Source organism: Mixophyes fleayi, chromosome 10, assembly GCF_038048845.1.
Source record: "Mixophyes fleayi isolate aMixFle1 chromosome 10, aMixFle1.hap1, whole genome shotgun sequence".
NCBI lineage: Eukaryota > Metazoa > Chordata > Amphibia > Anura > Limnodynastidae > Mixophyes > Mixophyes fleayi.
In genome coordinates this window covers 45,915,109-45,932,655 of record NC_134411.1, presented here as the reverse complement: position 1 = coordinate 45,932,655, position 17,547 = coordinate 45,915,109, and positions in this window count along the sequence as shown.

Genomic DNA, 17,547 nt, shown 5'->3' with positions numbered 1-17,547 from the left:
TGTTATTTATGGAGGCTATCATTATTTATTGAGTAAAGGAGCTATATTAATATTTTAATATAATAAGGGGCTATATAAATGTATCATTATGTGAAGGATTCAATAATAATATACAATTATATTATGAAGGCAACACTATTTTACTAATAACATGGGTAATAATAATGTATTGCGGACGGTACAACACGTATTATTTAATGATGGGTTTTGTCTTTTCAGCCTTCATAGTGCCGAAAAGAAAATGCTACAGTTTGGAGCTGAAAAACACATGCAGTGTATGGTGGTTTTCAAACCGGTATTAAGTTTATTTACAGGTATGTTTAAATTGGCTTATACTAACATGCAGTGATCTGGAGCAATATCCTTGTACCCCTTTAATCATCTCCCAATGGAATATCACTAACTAGGCTTAATTATTATTACACCAAACGATTCTACCAATTGTTCATTGGGAACAAACACAGTAATAAAATTAGGTATTAGCAGACAGACAAAAGTTAAGAGGACCCGGCCTTACAATCTATAGGAAAATAGGAGTTAGATGCAGGAGGTAAACTGACACATGTTGCATATTGGTCCAGCCTGATTGCAATGGAAAAATTGTGTTTTGTGGGTCCATGTGATCCAGGCACACAGCAATGTACATTTTAGGGCCAGACAGTTATTTGAGTAAATAAAGTGAATACATGTAATTTTTGTGTCCATTGTGTAGAGGGGTGATAATCGAGTAGAATAGTTTAGGAGGACTAAGAGGGAGGTTCAGGAATTTGATAAGCTTACCTGAAGATGTGAGTTTTCAGGGAGCGCTTGAAGGTTTGGAAGCTAGAGGAAAGTTGAACAAGGGAGGGAATGTCACTGAGTGGGTGCAGCCTAAAAAAAAGTTCTGTAACTAAGAATAGGAGCAGGTAATGAGTGTGAATGAGAAACTCATATCTTGCGCAGAGTGGATGACCTTATCTGTGTGGAGTTTGTATGTTCTCCCTGTGTTTGCGTGGGTTTCCTCCGGGTGCTCCGGTTTCCTCCCACACTCCAAAAACATACTGGTAGGTTAATTGGTTGCGATCTAAATTGACCCTAGTCTCACTGACTGACTGACTGTCTGTCTGTCTGTCTGTCTGTCTATATTAGGGAATTTAGACTGTAAGCTCCAATGGGGCAGGGACTGATGTGAATGAGTTCTCTGTACAGCGCTGCGGAATTAGTGGCGCTATATAAATAAATGATGATGATGATGATGATGATGGGTCAAGTTGGGAGATATTTTGAAACACGTGAAGAGATGTATTGTGGGAGAGTTTTGTTTATGGCCTTGTATGTCAGAAGTATCTTATATTGGATTTAAACTGTTTATATTGGTTGTCATTACAGCCTTCTGACTACAGTGTTTCTCATTTGCTTAGGATTACATCAGTGCTTAGATGGCTGATTTACCTACTTCTATGATTGGTCTCTGCTGATTTATAGGGTTGTCTGCACCATTGACATTTTTTTTAATATTTTAGCTTCTGCTCACATAGACATTGCGCTCTGTATCAGTTTGAAGTCTGCTCGTGTATGACTTTAGCATGATTCTTACTCTACTACTGGAATATTTTTTTTGTGGCAAAAAAAAATAAATGGAGGAATTACGCTTCTGTATTGACTATAAAGGATGTAACCAAATCACCATTAAAAACTAATACCCTCTTCCATTGTTTTGTCTCAGAATAGCAGTATTGATGGCAAATTACATCCTTGTGCATATTTGTTACTAAAAAAATTATTTCTACAGAGAACATTTCAGTAAAATGTGTCACTTTGTACCTTTGAGGGCTTTGTCATCGGCTAAGATATTAGCCTCTGTGTTCGTACATATTGTTTTCATGGTATTCCTGTTAACATAGTGTGTGATAGAGGCTCTCAACTTATGTCTAAATATTGGAGAGCAATTTGTATCAAGTTGGGTATTGATCAATTTTTCCTGTCTGCCTATCATTCTCAGACAAATGGACAGATGGAACAAATTGATCAAACCCTTGAACAATACCTCAGGTGTTTTGTTCCTGTTTTGCAAGAAAATTGGTTTGAGGGGTAGGGTACATCATTGCGACAGTGTAAATGTCGGCACTTAACCTGCCGACATGAAAATGTCAGCAGGCTAAATGCCGACACTTCTAATAAGCTGATAGGTTGACAATGTCTACATTGTGATTGGCGACATGCACAATGTCGCCAATGACAATGCCGACATTAAAAGAGCAATGCCGGCTATACCCTGGTCCCACCTGCATTGGTCTTTTAATGTCGGCAATGTGATTGGCGACATTGTGCATATCGGCAATCACACTGTAGACATTGTCAACCTGTCAGTATAATGGAAGTGTCGGCATTTAGCCTACTTACATTTTCATGTCGGCAGGTTAAATGCCGACATTTACACTGTCGCAATTATGACCACCACAAGGTTTGAGTTCCTACCATGGGAAGAGTTTAGTTGTAATAATGTTGCACATCCTTCCCATTTTTATTTGTGTGTGGGTAGCATCCAAAGTATTTTTTGACCTTTGGATTCTCCGTAGCTGGGTCATCTCTCCCAGATTGAGAACAGTTTGGAGGGTAGTGCAGCCTTCTTTGAACCAACCTGTCTCCCAAATAAAGAAATGTGCTGATAGGTACAGAAGTGCAGCCTTTAAATTCAAAGAAGGAGATAGAATATGGTTGTCTGCTAAAAACATCAGGCTGATACAACTTTTAGCCAAATAGGGATCTAGATATATTGGTCCATTTAAAATATCCAAGATTATCAATCCTGTGGTTGTACAATTACAATTACCTCTCTCTATGAGAATACCTAAGAGAGTCCACATTTCACTGCCTAAACAAGTGATTAGGTTCAGTTTCATAAGAATCCTGCTCATGTCATCATTGAATACAAAGAATTTTGAATTAAAGCATATTGGACTCTACATGTTCCAGAAGGCAGTTACAATATATTGTACACTGGAAGGGTTATGAGGAGAGATTATTGGTGAGAAGAATCAAAGTAGAAGTATTAAAGCAGACATCTTGTTGGCAGACAGCTTTCCCATGCCATCCAAGGAAACAAGGGCAACATGGAAAAATGCAGTATGGCCCAGGAAGATTACATCAATTTTTAAATCTGAATCATAGTATGAAATACTCAAGAATCTACACAGTGACTCATCTGCTGATCCCAAAATATGAGGATGTAGCCTAATTGATATAATGAATTCAGATGTAGGATTCCTTGAATTAACCTAGATTAGCGCTGACCAACACAGGGTGCTGGGTATAACGGATTCCCCAGTTTACATCAAGAACCGCCGCAAGGCGTAATGGGCTTAGCTGCCGAGAATCAGCAGGTCGTGGTCCCCTGACCTGCCACTAGGGGTAACACACAAACCCGACACAGTAATAGAGGAAAGAAGTCACTCACAGCAATCAGAGTAACTGAATCTAAATTGGTACACGAATGGTTAATAAGTAATAGGTTCTGGTGGCAGTTGGAGTGTCAGAACAAGCCGAGAATCAGCAGGTCGTGGTCCCCTGACCTGCCACTAGGGGTAACACACGATACCCGACACAGTAATAGAGGAAAGAAGTCACTGACAGCAATCAGAGTAACCGAGTCTAAATTGGTACACGAATGGTTAATAAGTAATAGGTTCTGGTGGCAGTTGGAGTGTCAGAACAAGCCGGGGACAATGAGGTACAGAGTCAGGAGGCCGATGGATAGTCAGAATGGAGCCAGAGTCTATTACACAGGAGGGCAATGCGGTAGCAGAATCAGGGGGCAGATGGAGTGTCAGGACAGAACCAGGGTCTGATACACAAGTGGTCAATGAACAGGATAGCAATTTGGGGAGCGAGAGCACAGGAACCGAACAAGGATCTGGAGTCGGACAAGCTGAGGTACTTGTTGCTCTGACACTGCTACAGAGTGAGCTTTGTATACTCTGCAGATAGACTATGCCACCTCCCAGGCACAATCCTGTGGCTGCCTGAACTAGAAAGTGCTGAGTTCTACACAGAGTCAGAGGAAATCATCAAAACAGGAGTGTGGAGTTGTGACAATTGATGACTTTAGTTTAAACAAAGAAATCAAAGAGGTCAAGAATGACTGTCACACGCCGGACTCCCGCTGTCTCCCCGGGAGCCGGCGTGTGTATCCGCTGACTGAGGTCTCCTCCTCCAGGACCTTTCTTTTCCCTACTTACCTGGGTCCACGCTGCTGCACCATCCAGCACTGTCTGTCTCCTTCCGTTCAGCGCCAGTGGTTCTGCGCATGCGCAGAACTGTCTAACTCTTTTCTTTGCTCTCACTGCCCTCTATTGGCTGACTAATTGGAACTGCACTTTATCTACCGTCACTGATCAGAACTCAATGCTGGTTCTTTTAGTCAGTCCCTGACTTTAGTACTGGAAACAGCTCCTGTGTTTTCTGCTATTCTCCAAGCTTCCAAGCTGCATCTCTCCGGGAAAACCTCCTCTAGTGGTTACGCTACTCAAGTTCCGGTAAAAAACTTCCAAGTGGCGACACTATTGTATTTCTGCAAATCAGCTCCCAAGTGACTACGTTGCAGAACATCCCTGCTAGTCCACTCCCAAGTGGTAACGCTGCCGAACATCCCGGCTTATCATCACCAGCGAGTGACAAGACTATTTCTACCTGATTCTACGCTCCTTCTGTTGTGGTTCGCTGGGAACTTCTCTAGGGGACCGCGACCTGCAAGTGGAAGCCGCAAAGCCCATATTCCCTTGTGGGAATCACTGGTGAACACCTGTCACTTGTTAGACTCCGCGCCCCTAGCTGAAGTAACGCCAATCTCGGCTGAACTACCAGGATCCAGTTAAAGCCTCTCTGGTAACGTGACAATGACATTAAGTCACAAAAGCCCTCAAAAGCACCAAGGCCAAATAGATTTTCCATGTCCTGCTATAAAACACTTTCAACAAGCTTAGTCCCGCACCTGGTACAGACTTTTAATAGAATTCAACAGGTAGTATTTCCACTGTGACACAATGAAAGCCAAGATCACCATTATTCCCAAAAATATGCAAGAATTCTGCAGCTTGTTCAACTTATCAAACAGGTTTAACTTTATCCCACAAAGAGAAGCACTAAACAATACTAGAAGAACAATTGATATTATCCACCATATAAACTCACATAAAATTCCTTCTCTAGCGCTTGCTCTGGATACAAAAAAAACTTCTAACAATGTCGCATGGCCCTTTATGATATATACCTCCTTGGAGTACGGATCTAAAGACTAATTCCACCATTTTATTAAGGCCCTATAGTATAATAAATGAAAGAAATCACCAATACGATATATGGGTCTTTCAGCCTGAATAATGGAACCTGATTATATAGCCCATGGCATCCAAGAGATGAGGCTTACACACGACATTTATAGAAAACTAATCAATAACCGCAAATATAAGAAAGCTCTTTTGGCAGATTGTGTGCTCTTGACCCTTACCAGACCTCTTACTTATCTCCCCATACTCTTCAAATAATTCAAATATCTGGTTTTAAAGCTAGCAACCACAGATCAAACGTACTCACATATCACATGCCAGACCACATTAAACAAAAATACAATCTGGATTTCTCCATAACCAAATCCCATGAACACGTCTTTCAAGCCAATTTTCTCCTTGTTTAATACATTTAGCCAAGATTTGATTACCTGGGTCAAATATTGTTAAATATTGTGGGTAGGCAAAATCAACGTGTTCAAAATGAATCTAGCACCTTGTGTCCTCTACTTCTTCCAGCCTCCCTTTATTTTAAAGGTATTATAACATCACTTAACATAATTTTTCGATTGGCACATCCCAATGGACAGCAAATGATTGGTGGATATCAAACATGGCATGATAGGAGAGATCTCTTTCAGAATTAATATATTAGCTCTGTCATGAATCACCAATTAAGTTATCAGAAACTGTTGTAGACAAGAGCTTCACCTTTAGCAACCCCCTTTCCCATGGAACCAGATATGTTCGCCGGTACTAGGTTGTCCCCAGGACTTAATCTTGAGTAGTGATAACTTAACTCAGGTAGTTGGACCTAGACCAGACTAAGCGGATTTACTGAGTTGCAATAAGATGTAGTACTAACCTCCACCAGTATAACAGCTTGGCAGAGTAGAGTTGAGGATGGATATAATACCATTGTGGCCTGTGTGGAGATGGTACTGGAGAGCAATACACAGTGCAAGGGAATGTGCAGAGGTAAATCGAAATGCAAATCTCAATGATGATACACTGCTGACACAGGCGAGTCCAATGGAGCAGATACCACAATCTTGAGACTGGGAAGAGGTATCACAGATGAAAGGCAGAGTCATAAACCAGGCAGTACGGTCAGTCCAGGCAGCAATATACGTTGTCAGGGTCACAAGGTCAATAAGGTCAAACCGGGCAACAATCAGGAGTGGTCAGGTTACAGGCAGAAGTCAAAACCAAGTATCAGACAGGAGCAGAATAATCTCAGGAACAGGACCATGGAGAAGCAAGCATGTGAACATTATAACCGGCAAAGGTTCAGTGAACCTGACAAGTATTTAAAGCTATGGTAACCAATCAGGGCAGGTGTCAGATTAAGGTGCAGGTGAGTGGAGGTCATGTGATCACACCCAGGCTGACAACAACACTGCATCAGCAAAATGAAAACAGCAATTACCTGATGCTCCTAACTAACTCCAGAAGAAACACAGACCAAAAACAGTCTTCTGGACCCCACTGCAGCACAAACCCTGGAGATGTGTGTCAGGGTAGCCCTAACCTTAGAGATGTGGATCAGAGTACTCTTCTCACTTTCCCCTTATAGGTTTTCAGTTTGACTGCACCTGCATGAACTGGCTATCTGGGTAATGCATACAAATATTTCTTTCGGCTGGTCCAGAGAAGCAGTAAGCTAACCCTTTCTACCATTATTACCAAAGCAGAAAAATATTGTTTTTTGTTTTTTTTAAAGATTTGTTTATTCAAGGTCCTTAACATACAGAAGCAAAAAATCAAAAACATAATACATTGGCAAGGAATATATATCAGCGAGGATAACAAAGTCAAAATAAATGTGACATGCTGCAGTATATGAAGATGTGGATAGTTAAAAGGACCATAGTTTTTTAAGGAGTTTGATACAGGAGAAAAGAATATAGAAGAGAGTGAACAAAAAGGAGAGACACAGAAAAGAAGAGGATGGGAGCAGAGAGCATGTTTCTTGCTGAACATGGGCTACTTTTATAGAAAATTGTAAAAATTAAATTAAGTTTTGCTGGGCAAGATTATTTAAGGGGTGGAAAAGACATTTGTAGGGGGATGTTCCATTTTAAATGTAAGGTTGCTGGGCATCTTTCTACTCATAAAATGTATTTTTACGTGTCCTCAGATGTGGTGGCTTTGGTCTATGCTTTAGAAAGGACATCTTTTTGCACCTTCCAAATCTACAGTATAGTAGGATGTAAGATCTGTATAGCAGAAATCTGTATAGCAGTATATTGGCAGAAAAAAATAAAATGAGTGAGTGGTCAGAAACTGATACTGGGTTGAATCTTAAAATGACATTTTCACTCTTTCCACCATGTGAATTTCAAATCAAACCCACAGACCCTCAACGTTGACACAGAGCATTTTTTTATGGGATCTGTTTCAAATTCCGTTATGAAAGCATACTCTTTGTTATGTGTCAGGCATATCTTGCAGTTTGTAAATTATCTTAATTCCCCTGAAAAAGGGCATACAATTCCCATGGTAAAATACCTAATTACCATTAAATTACCATGAAAAATGATGACTTGGTCTCTTACATGGGTGATTCTACATTATTTGTTATAAAGACTGTGATATTCAGTAGCATGCTGCACTGTGAACTAATAAAACACAGAAGATATAAAAGAAATTATACAAAAAAGTTACAATGCTTAATTTAACAGTTTTGGAGACACCAGGGTGATTATACAATGTTTAAAGTTGTTAAAGCCAAGTTATTTATTTATGTATTGTAACACGAGCTCCCTTCTGGTGATGCACACACGATCAGCTTTCTACTTTGCTTTTATTGTCAGGATCAGGGCCTGATTAAGGGTTCTGGCCGCCCTAGGCTAATACGGCCGCAGCACCCCCCCCCTCCTCCGAATATATAGGTGTATAGGAACACTCCTGAATATGAATGTTCAGGTGTATTCTCCAGCATTCAAATTTAGACAGATTGTGCCATTGTCTCTTACCTGTTCTTGCTCTTCTCTCTTGCAACTTTGTTATCCTCTCGCTGGCTTCTGGAAAGTTGGCGTCCTGTTTTGAAAATGCAAAAATGTATTATAATGCAAACCCTGAATGATTAGGCCCTTTAGTTAAAACAAAACACTCCATTATGGCCAGCTAAAAGTACCCCATTGGACAGGCATATATAAGCAATATCTGAATATTTGTTGTCAATCAAATACAAACCTCTACCAGCCCCATCTCACTAATATTTAGTATTCTAGTGATTGCTGAGACCACCCATGTGACCACCACACAATCATGAGATTCTGCCCCCCAAAGCTGCTCTATTTTTTAAATACCCCCTGCAGCCATTTTCCTTAACCACAACCCCCCCCCCCCCACAGCCATTTTCCTTAACCCCTGCTGCAGCCATTTTCTTTACCTCCCACCCTGCATCCATCCCCCTTGCAGCTATTTTCCTTACCTCCACTCTGCTAGCTAGCTATCCCCCCCGTCACATCAAAACTCCCCCAGTCACATATATCAGCCCCCCTCCTCTGCCCTCCTTCATACATATCAACCTCTCTACCTCCCTATAGATTTTCATGGCAGCCCCCCCCTCCCACCCTATAGATTTGTATGACAGTCCCCCTCTCCCTCCCTATACATATGCATGACAGTCTCCCCTCTCCCTCCCTATAGATATGCAGGGTAGTCCCCCCTTCCTCCCTATAGATATGCTGGGTAGTTCCCCCCCCCCTCTCTATAGATATGCAGTGTAGTTCCCCCCCTCCCTATAGATATGCAGGGTAGTTTCCCCCCCCTCCCTATAGATATGCAAGGTAGTTTCCCCCCCCCCCCTTCCTATAGATATGCAGGGCAGTTCCCCCTCCCTATAGATATGCAGGACAGTTCTCCCCCTCCCTATAGATATGCAGGGCAGTTCCCCCCTCCTTATAGATATGCAGGGCAGTTCCCCCCCTCCTTATAGATATGCAGGGCAGTTCCCCCCCTCCCTATAGATATGCAGGGTAGTTCCCCCCCTCCCTATAGATATGCAGGGCAGTTCCCCTCCCTATAGATATGCAGGGCAGTTCCCCCCCCCCTCCCTATAGATATGCAGGGCAGTTCCCCCCCCCCCTCCCTATAGATATGCAGGGCAGTTCCCCCCCCCTCCCTATAGATATGCAGGGCAGTTCCCCCCCCCCTCCCTATAGATATGCAGGGCAGTTCCCCCCTTCACTTACCTGTAGTTGTGCCAGCGTCGCTACTCTCCTCAGATCAGCAGATAGGAAGTGAAGATGTCCTGCTTCCTGTCTGCTGCGCAGCAACAGGCAGCCTGGCGATTGGCTGTGTGTTGCTAACCACTGACCACCAATGCTTTTGATCGTCAAGCCCTCCACCCCCCCGCGGCGACCCCCCCCCCCCCCCGAAAAAAAAAATGAATGAAGAAAAAAAAAAATTTTTTTTAAAAAAAATAAAAAAATACCCACAGTGCCGCGCCCCCCGGGACCCAGCGCCTTAGGCTGCAGCCTGGTCAGCCTAGTGGTTGATCAGGCCCTGGTCAGGATATCAAAGTAACACAACAATAACACAACGTTCCACACACTTGTGACCCTTATGCTAAATCAACAGAGACCAACTTCATAGACACCAGACAAATTATTCAGCATCGCTCACCCTGAATAAGGAACTATTCAGGCTTAAATACTTTAAACTCCTCTCACAGCCCTAGCTTGATGAACAGGTGACACATCCACCTGGCCTTTAAAGAGGATTTCTTCTCAGGTGTTCTGCTTGACTAGACTCACTGTAGACACACCCTGTCAGCTACTGCTAGCTGTGGAAAAAGACCCCCGTAAACCACCTCAAAACATGTAAATTAAATCACACTCTATACTATTATTTTGTCACAAATGTCCTCCACCTGTGTATTTTTAAAATAGGTGCACTGTTGTACACATATCTAACTCTCGGCCTGATTCACCAAGGCACACATTCTGAGCACAACCTGTGTTAAATATTTAATGCACGGATTTCGTCTTTGCTCACTCCCGAATTCATCAAGGCACGGATCTCAAGATACGTGTGCCGTTGAAATCGGGGGCAGGTCTGCTGTGCTCTACTATGCAAGATGCTGCAGGAGACGTCCAAAACATATGTGGATTATAAATTTGCCAAAGAACGCACAGAAAAAGAAATAAATATTGAGTTAATGTCACCTGTTAATAATATAGGCTTTAGTGATAAAATAGTAAAAAAAAAGTTCCCCATAAGATACATTTATTAGGATGTTGTTAATGTCTACAGAGTTGCTCTTGATTTCAAACACATGTTATAGCATGCATACAAGACTGTCATCACTACTGATTAGGACTTAAACTAGCCTTGTAGCTGGAGCAGGGGATACGGCAGAAAAACAAGTAACTTTGTACAGTGGCTACAGCAAAATGCCCCTTCCCCGCCCCATTCACTGCCTGAAATCAAAGGCTGTAGTAAGTGTCCTTTGCATTCAAAGACTGAGCAGACATGGCTGCGTCCACAGGCATATGTCCTTGATCTGGACATGCGCAGAGTGAATTTGCATACAATACGCTCAAAATTGGCAGATATGTGTCTTGATGAATCAGGCCCTCTGTCTGCAGTCTTTCCCTGCAGACTGTCAGCTGAATAGATAACCCTCCTCTTAGAAGTTTGTGGCAAACCACTCCTTCTGCCACAGTATTTATTTTTTGCTTGATGGACAGCAGAAGGTGGAAAAATATATTTCCCTTCTATATTTTAATTTTTAAACATGATGGCAGCTTCAGTATTTTCCCAATATCAGAATAAGCTTAAAGCAGAAAAAAATAAACCATTATGGCAACTTATCAACTAATCTATTTATCGTCATGCAAATGTTCAATGCCCTTCAATCTTTTGGCCTTAGAGTGGGACAATATTATGCCATTTGATGTTGAATGCACCACCCAGAATCAGACTATAGGCGTGACACACAGGGTTGTTAGGCACAGTAGGGTCCTGCCCGCAAACAAATTGGCTCGGCTGCCATGTGGCACTCAATGTCATTCACAGAGAGCTGTGCATGTCCACTTGTTGACACATTTTTTAGATTTATGATTTCAAACGCAAAGTGGCCTTTAATTTATCTTTTCATTCACAGATCTATAAAACCAGCTAAGACAGATACTGTTACCATATGGGGAATTGTTTCATAAAGGAATGAAGTAGATAGTTATAGTAAGGGTAATTGTTTAAATAAAAATGAAACATACTGGTTTAATAAATAAATACAATTGAGTAGGTGATAGTTTAATGAATAGATAATGTATTGTATTGTATAGGATAGGATATGTATATGTATATATGTGTGTGTGTGAGTATGTGTATATGTATATAGATATATATATATATATATATATATATATATATAGATATATATATATATATGTATAATTGTAAGAAATAGATAGGTTAAGATATAGTTTTGTGCACATAGTGAATTAAAGAGAGACTGAGTCATTGTAAATTAACAATTGAGATTGACCATTAACCCAGTTTATACAATTAGAAGGTGTGGGAATAAAACAATGGCAGGTTTATCAATTAGCCAAAGGGCTATTTACATATCAAAGGACCATCAGTGAAGAAAAGACATCCTTCATTTACGGCCTCTTCACTTAAGCCGGAGATTAAATAACTTCAGACAATATGTAGGCCAAATTATATTGAACCAATACAGACATCTCATGTTTATCCCTGTTTGTTCACTTCATGTGAAATCCTTAGGACAATAATTATTATACTGAAACTTATTCACATCAAAGACTTGGCTTGTCACCTTGGGGAACAAAAGGACCTCAATTGGTTTTCTGACACTTGAAAAGCAGTCATGTATTGTGTAAGTTTTACATAGATTGCAATCATGCAATGCCAGGTTTGGAGTGGGGGTTCTATGGATATATAAATATGAGCGTTCAGTAGTAGCATGAGTTAGAGAGAAGAAAAAGAAAGAAGTTGAACAAGAGAGAAGGATCCTATTTTAAGAAAACAACTCACAGGTAGTATACTTATGATTATCTTGCAAGAATACAATATGCATATGAATTGTTAATGTTTGTAAAAGTATGTCATGTTTTTATGTTTGTTTGCTGTATAGTTAGATAAGGAAGCGTATATAATTAGAAATCTTATCCCATGGTGTATCGTGTTACTTACCTTTGGCTTGAGAAAGTCTCACTCTGAGACAAAACGCGTCGCCTATCGCTGTGGGATACACTACTACCGCTCATCACTTGGAGTCTGAACACATATTCGATACACGGAATTAGCTTGTGAAGGACCTGACATCTGGTTCCTTGTTTCTGCCCGGGCAGGTTTTTTCAGCACACCATCACGTGCTGATCGCTGCACGCTGGAGTAAGCCGCTACATTCAACCATCAAGGAGGTTGTGCTTTTTATGACATCGTGGACACTTAACAGCGTATAGCTGTACAAGCACTTAAATCCGGAGAGCCGTGAACTGAGCTGAGACTAGGGGATCGTGAGTACCGTTGGTTTTCGCCATTCCCATCTATTGCTGGACACTTTATTAGGCTCTACATTCCGGTTACCAATACCTTCAACATCATTATTATTGTTACTATACCATTTTCTCTATTCCATATATATGAGAATATGGTTTATGTGGCTTCCATATTAATGCAGCTTAACAACATTTATGTGTTCATATGACCTGATTGATTGCGGTTTTTATGTTTGGGAGTATTATCTCTTCATTTTATTATATTGCCAGATCCTTAATACATGTATGTACATTATTAAATGTTTGAAGTATTATTTATTCTGCCCTGGTTTTTGACCAATTTTTCATATTTATAATATCTAATCCAGAGTGTCATTTAGCGCTGTTTCCCTCTCTTCCATTGATCATTTCCAGTTGGGGATTAGCAATTGCCCCTTTTTGTACAGCTGCTTTATTTCACCTGGATTATAGATATATAATACTTCCTCAGCCTAGCGCGGAACCCCCCTGCTTTCTTCTCTTATCTTATAACTTGTATCATTTGAATATTAAATTATTGTTGAAAGAGAGTTGAGTTTTCACGTCAAACTTATTTATTTGGAATCACTAATATATTAAAACTGCATGTAAATATATGTTTATGTCAGCTTGACCAGGTTGGACTTTCCGTATAGTCAGATGAGCCAAGTTAATATATCTGTGTATATAGTATATTTATTATCGCATAGATATATTTCTTGGACTGTAGCAATATAGACATTCCCTGTTAGAAATACATGAGCCAGTCATAAGCACATATGTGATAAATGTGATTATAATATATGTGATTGGACTAGAAGTAGTTTCGCCATTTTTATGAGCCAACCAATTGCAAGTCTGATATGATATATTTGCAGATATCTATATGATACATATAAGATATATATATATATATATATATATATATATATATATATATATATATATATATATAGACATAGATATATGTATATATATTTGAATACTTATATGTAAAATTTAATAATAAGAGAAAAAGATATATATTGATTCCAGTCTCGTTTACAGTACTTAAATGTCCCCTTACAATAGCTTCACTTGCTATGACTAAATGAAACTGCCCTTTATGTATCCCTGTAAATATGTCTATGGAAAGAAAACAACTTATATGAAAGCTAAACCACCCATAGGCAATAATAGTTAAGCATCACTACACATTCAAGCAGAACATGGCTGTGCATATATTATATATTAACTCCTTTGGTGTGTAGATTATAGCTTGGTTTTCCCTCACCACACTCCCTTAAACCACCTTTCCTGTCGCCATTACTGCAAAGTTTCATGGCCCCATGTCCATTATGTTTCATCAGTATACAGTATATAAACAAACATATTCTGAGTAACTGAGTATTTGAGTAGCTTTTTCATTCTGGCAGGCTTGTGTTTCCCACTACCCCACCTTCAGCAAAACACCAGTCACTGTCAGCCAAACCCCTGCAATTCTCCTGCTCTAATCCCAGAACTATGTAGCCCTTCCAAAAATCTGTGCCTGATTGCATTGTTTAAGTAAAGAAATATCATTATAAAAGTGTAGATGAAAACTGATTAGTCCTTTTTAGATATAGCTGGCGGGTTCTTCAAAGGCTATGTCCACCTTTCAGAACCACATATGACCAATCTCTTAAAGAAGAAAACCCTGTATGAGAGGTGTTTAGATACATTGTGCTATAGAGTCGTGGTTTTTAACTGGCAGAATGTAGTCCAGACCCTGCACATTTGCTGCTCTCTCCTTCACAGAGGCTGGAAAATGAGTGAGAGAAAGCTTTGGCTAGAATTCCTAACTAAAGGTTTCTCTCCCTCAGGCGCACAAGGTGTGTCAGGTGGGCTCCACAGCCCAGCATTCAGGAGTTCTAGATTTAATCCAAGCAAGCAGTAGTGGGGCTCAGCATGTAAGTACTCTGAGGGGATCTTATGAATGACTTCCAACTGTCTCTATTAAAGATGAGCGCACTCGGATTTTGTGAATCCGAGCCCACCCGAACCTTTCCGATCCGAGTCGGATCCGAGACAGATCCGGGTATTGGCGCCAAATGAAAACTTGAAACCGAGGCTCTGAGTCATAATCCCGCTGTCGGATCTCGCGATACTCGGATCCTATAAATTCCCCGCTAGTCGCCGCCATCTTCACTCGGGCATTGATCAGGGTAGAGGGAGGGTGTGTTAGGTGGTCCTCTGTCCTGGTAGATCTCGTGCTGTGCTGTTTAGTTCTGTGCTGTGCTGTTTAGTTCTGTGCTGTGCTGTGCTGTGCTGTGTTCTGCAGTATCAGTCCAGTGGCGCTGTGTGCTGTGCTCTGTCAATTTTGAGTTCAGTGGTGCTGCTGGGTCCTGTGCTGTGTCCTGTTCAGTCCAGTGGTGCTGTGTCCTGTGCTCTGTGCTTCTAAGGGCATAGTTATTTCCCCATTATTCCCAAGTGTTTTAAAAAATAAAAAAAAAGTTATAAAAAAAAATACAAAAAAAAAAATACAAAAAAAAATTAATTACAACAAAATTTGCGAAACCAATCCTGCAGTATAAGCCCATTGGTACTGCAATATTATATTACCAAGTTCACTGATTCAGCAGTATAAGTCCAGTGGTACTGCTATTACAAAGTTCACTGATTCAGCAGTATAAGTCCAGTGGTACTGCTATTACAAAGTTCACTGATTCAGCAGTATAAGTCCAGTGGTAGTGATATATTACAAAGTTCACTGATTCAGCAGTATAAGTCCAGTGGTACTGCTATTACAAAGTTCACTGATTCAGCAGTGTATAAGTCCAGTGGTACTGCTATTACAAAGTTCACTGATTCAGCAGTATAAGTCCAGTGGTACTGCTATTACAAAGTTCACTGATTCAGCAGTGTATAAGTCCAGTGGTACTGCTATTACAAAGTTCACTGATTCAGCAGTATAAGTCCAGTGGTACTGCTATTACAAAGTTCACTGATTCAGCAGTGTATAAGTCCAGTGGTACTGCTATTACAAAGTTCACTGATTCAGCAGTATAAGTCCAGTGGTACTGCTATTGCAAAGTTCACTGATTCAGCAGTATAAGTCCAGTGCTACTCTCCTGTGCCGCATATAATTTTTAAAGGCTTTGCCGAGTGTGTGTGGCTTAGGGGTACGCTCTCTTGTGCTACATATAATGGAAAACCAAAATTTGGAGGATAAAGTAGGGAAAGATCAAGACCCACTTCCTCCTAATGCTGAAGCTGCTGCCACTAGTCATGACATAGATGATGAAATGCCATCAATGTCGTCTGGCAAGCCCGATGCCCAATCTCCTAGTACAGGGCATGCAAAATCCAAAAAGCCCAAGTTCTCAAAAAATAGCAAAAAGAGAAACTTAAAATCATCTGAGGAGAAACGTAAAGTTGGCAATATGCCATTTACGACACGTAGTTTCAAGGAACGGCTTAGGCCCTGGCCCGTGTTCATGACTAGTGGTCCAGCTTCACCCAAGGATCTAAGCCCTCCTCCTCCCCCCCCTACAAAAAATTTAAGAGAGTTATGCTGTCAGCAACAACAACAAAACAGCAAAGAACTCTGCCTTCTAAACAGATGACATCACAAATCTCCAAGGCGAGTCCAAGGGTGTTGTTGGTTGTGAACCCTGACCTTCCCATCACTGTACGGGAAGAGGTGGCTCCTTCCACCATTTGCAGCACGCCCTCTGCATATGCTGGAAGGATCACCCACAGTCCAGTTACAGATTTGGTTAATGAAGGTGTGAATGTTGTACACCGGGAGGAGGATATTGATGTAGCTGGCGCTGAGGAGGATGTTGATGATTATGATGCAGAGAGATACCAAATTGCCTTTCTCAATTTCTATTTATATTCTAGATTATATAACGGCTGAATAGTTTTCTATTTTACTCCTAGTGGAGAGGGGATCTGATGCAGACAGAAATCAAACTGCCTTTGTCCATTTCTTTGTATATTTGAATTTCTAGTTCTACAGTCTATGCAGGCCGCTTTATTTATATTCAACTACAAGTGTAGGGGAAGGGGGGGCATAGATAGACACCAAAGTAACGTGATCCATTTAATTTCACTTTCTAGCTCCACAGTCTATGCAGCCTGCTTTTTTTATCTTCAAAGTATTTATATTTACAAGACTTGCAATCTAAATTAACTAGAGGTAGTGACGTGGTAGAACTCCAAAAGGCAGTTTGGAAGCCCCTGTACAAACTGGCTCTATTTTTTAACTGAGTTGTCCCCCCTCCAGTGTGTACTCGGAAAGAGTTTTTAATGCAGCGGGGAACCTGGTCAGTGAGCGGCGAAGGAGGTTGCTTCCTCACAACGTTGAAAAAATGATGTTTATAAAAATGAATAATCAATTCCTCAATGAAGTACAGCACTGCCCTCCAGATAGTACAGAGGGACCTGTGGTTGTGAAGTCCAGCGGGGACGAATTGATAATGTGTGAGGAGGAGGAAGTACACACTGTAGGGGGAGAGGAATCAGAGGTTGAGGATGAGGACGACATCTTTCCTCAGTAGAGCCTGTTTAGTTTGTACAGGGAGAGATGAATTGTTTTTTTGGTGTGGGGGCCCAAACAAACCAATCATTTCAGCCACAGTTGTTTGGTAGGCCCTGTCGCTGAAATGATTGGTTTGTTAAAGTGTGCATGTGCTATTTCAACAACATAAGGGTGGGTGGGAGGGCCCAAGGACAATTCCATCTTGCAACTATTTTTTTGGCATTATGTGACCATTCAACAGTCGTTTGCCATGTTCAAAAAGTAAAAGAAAATGCCAACA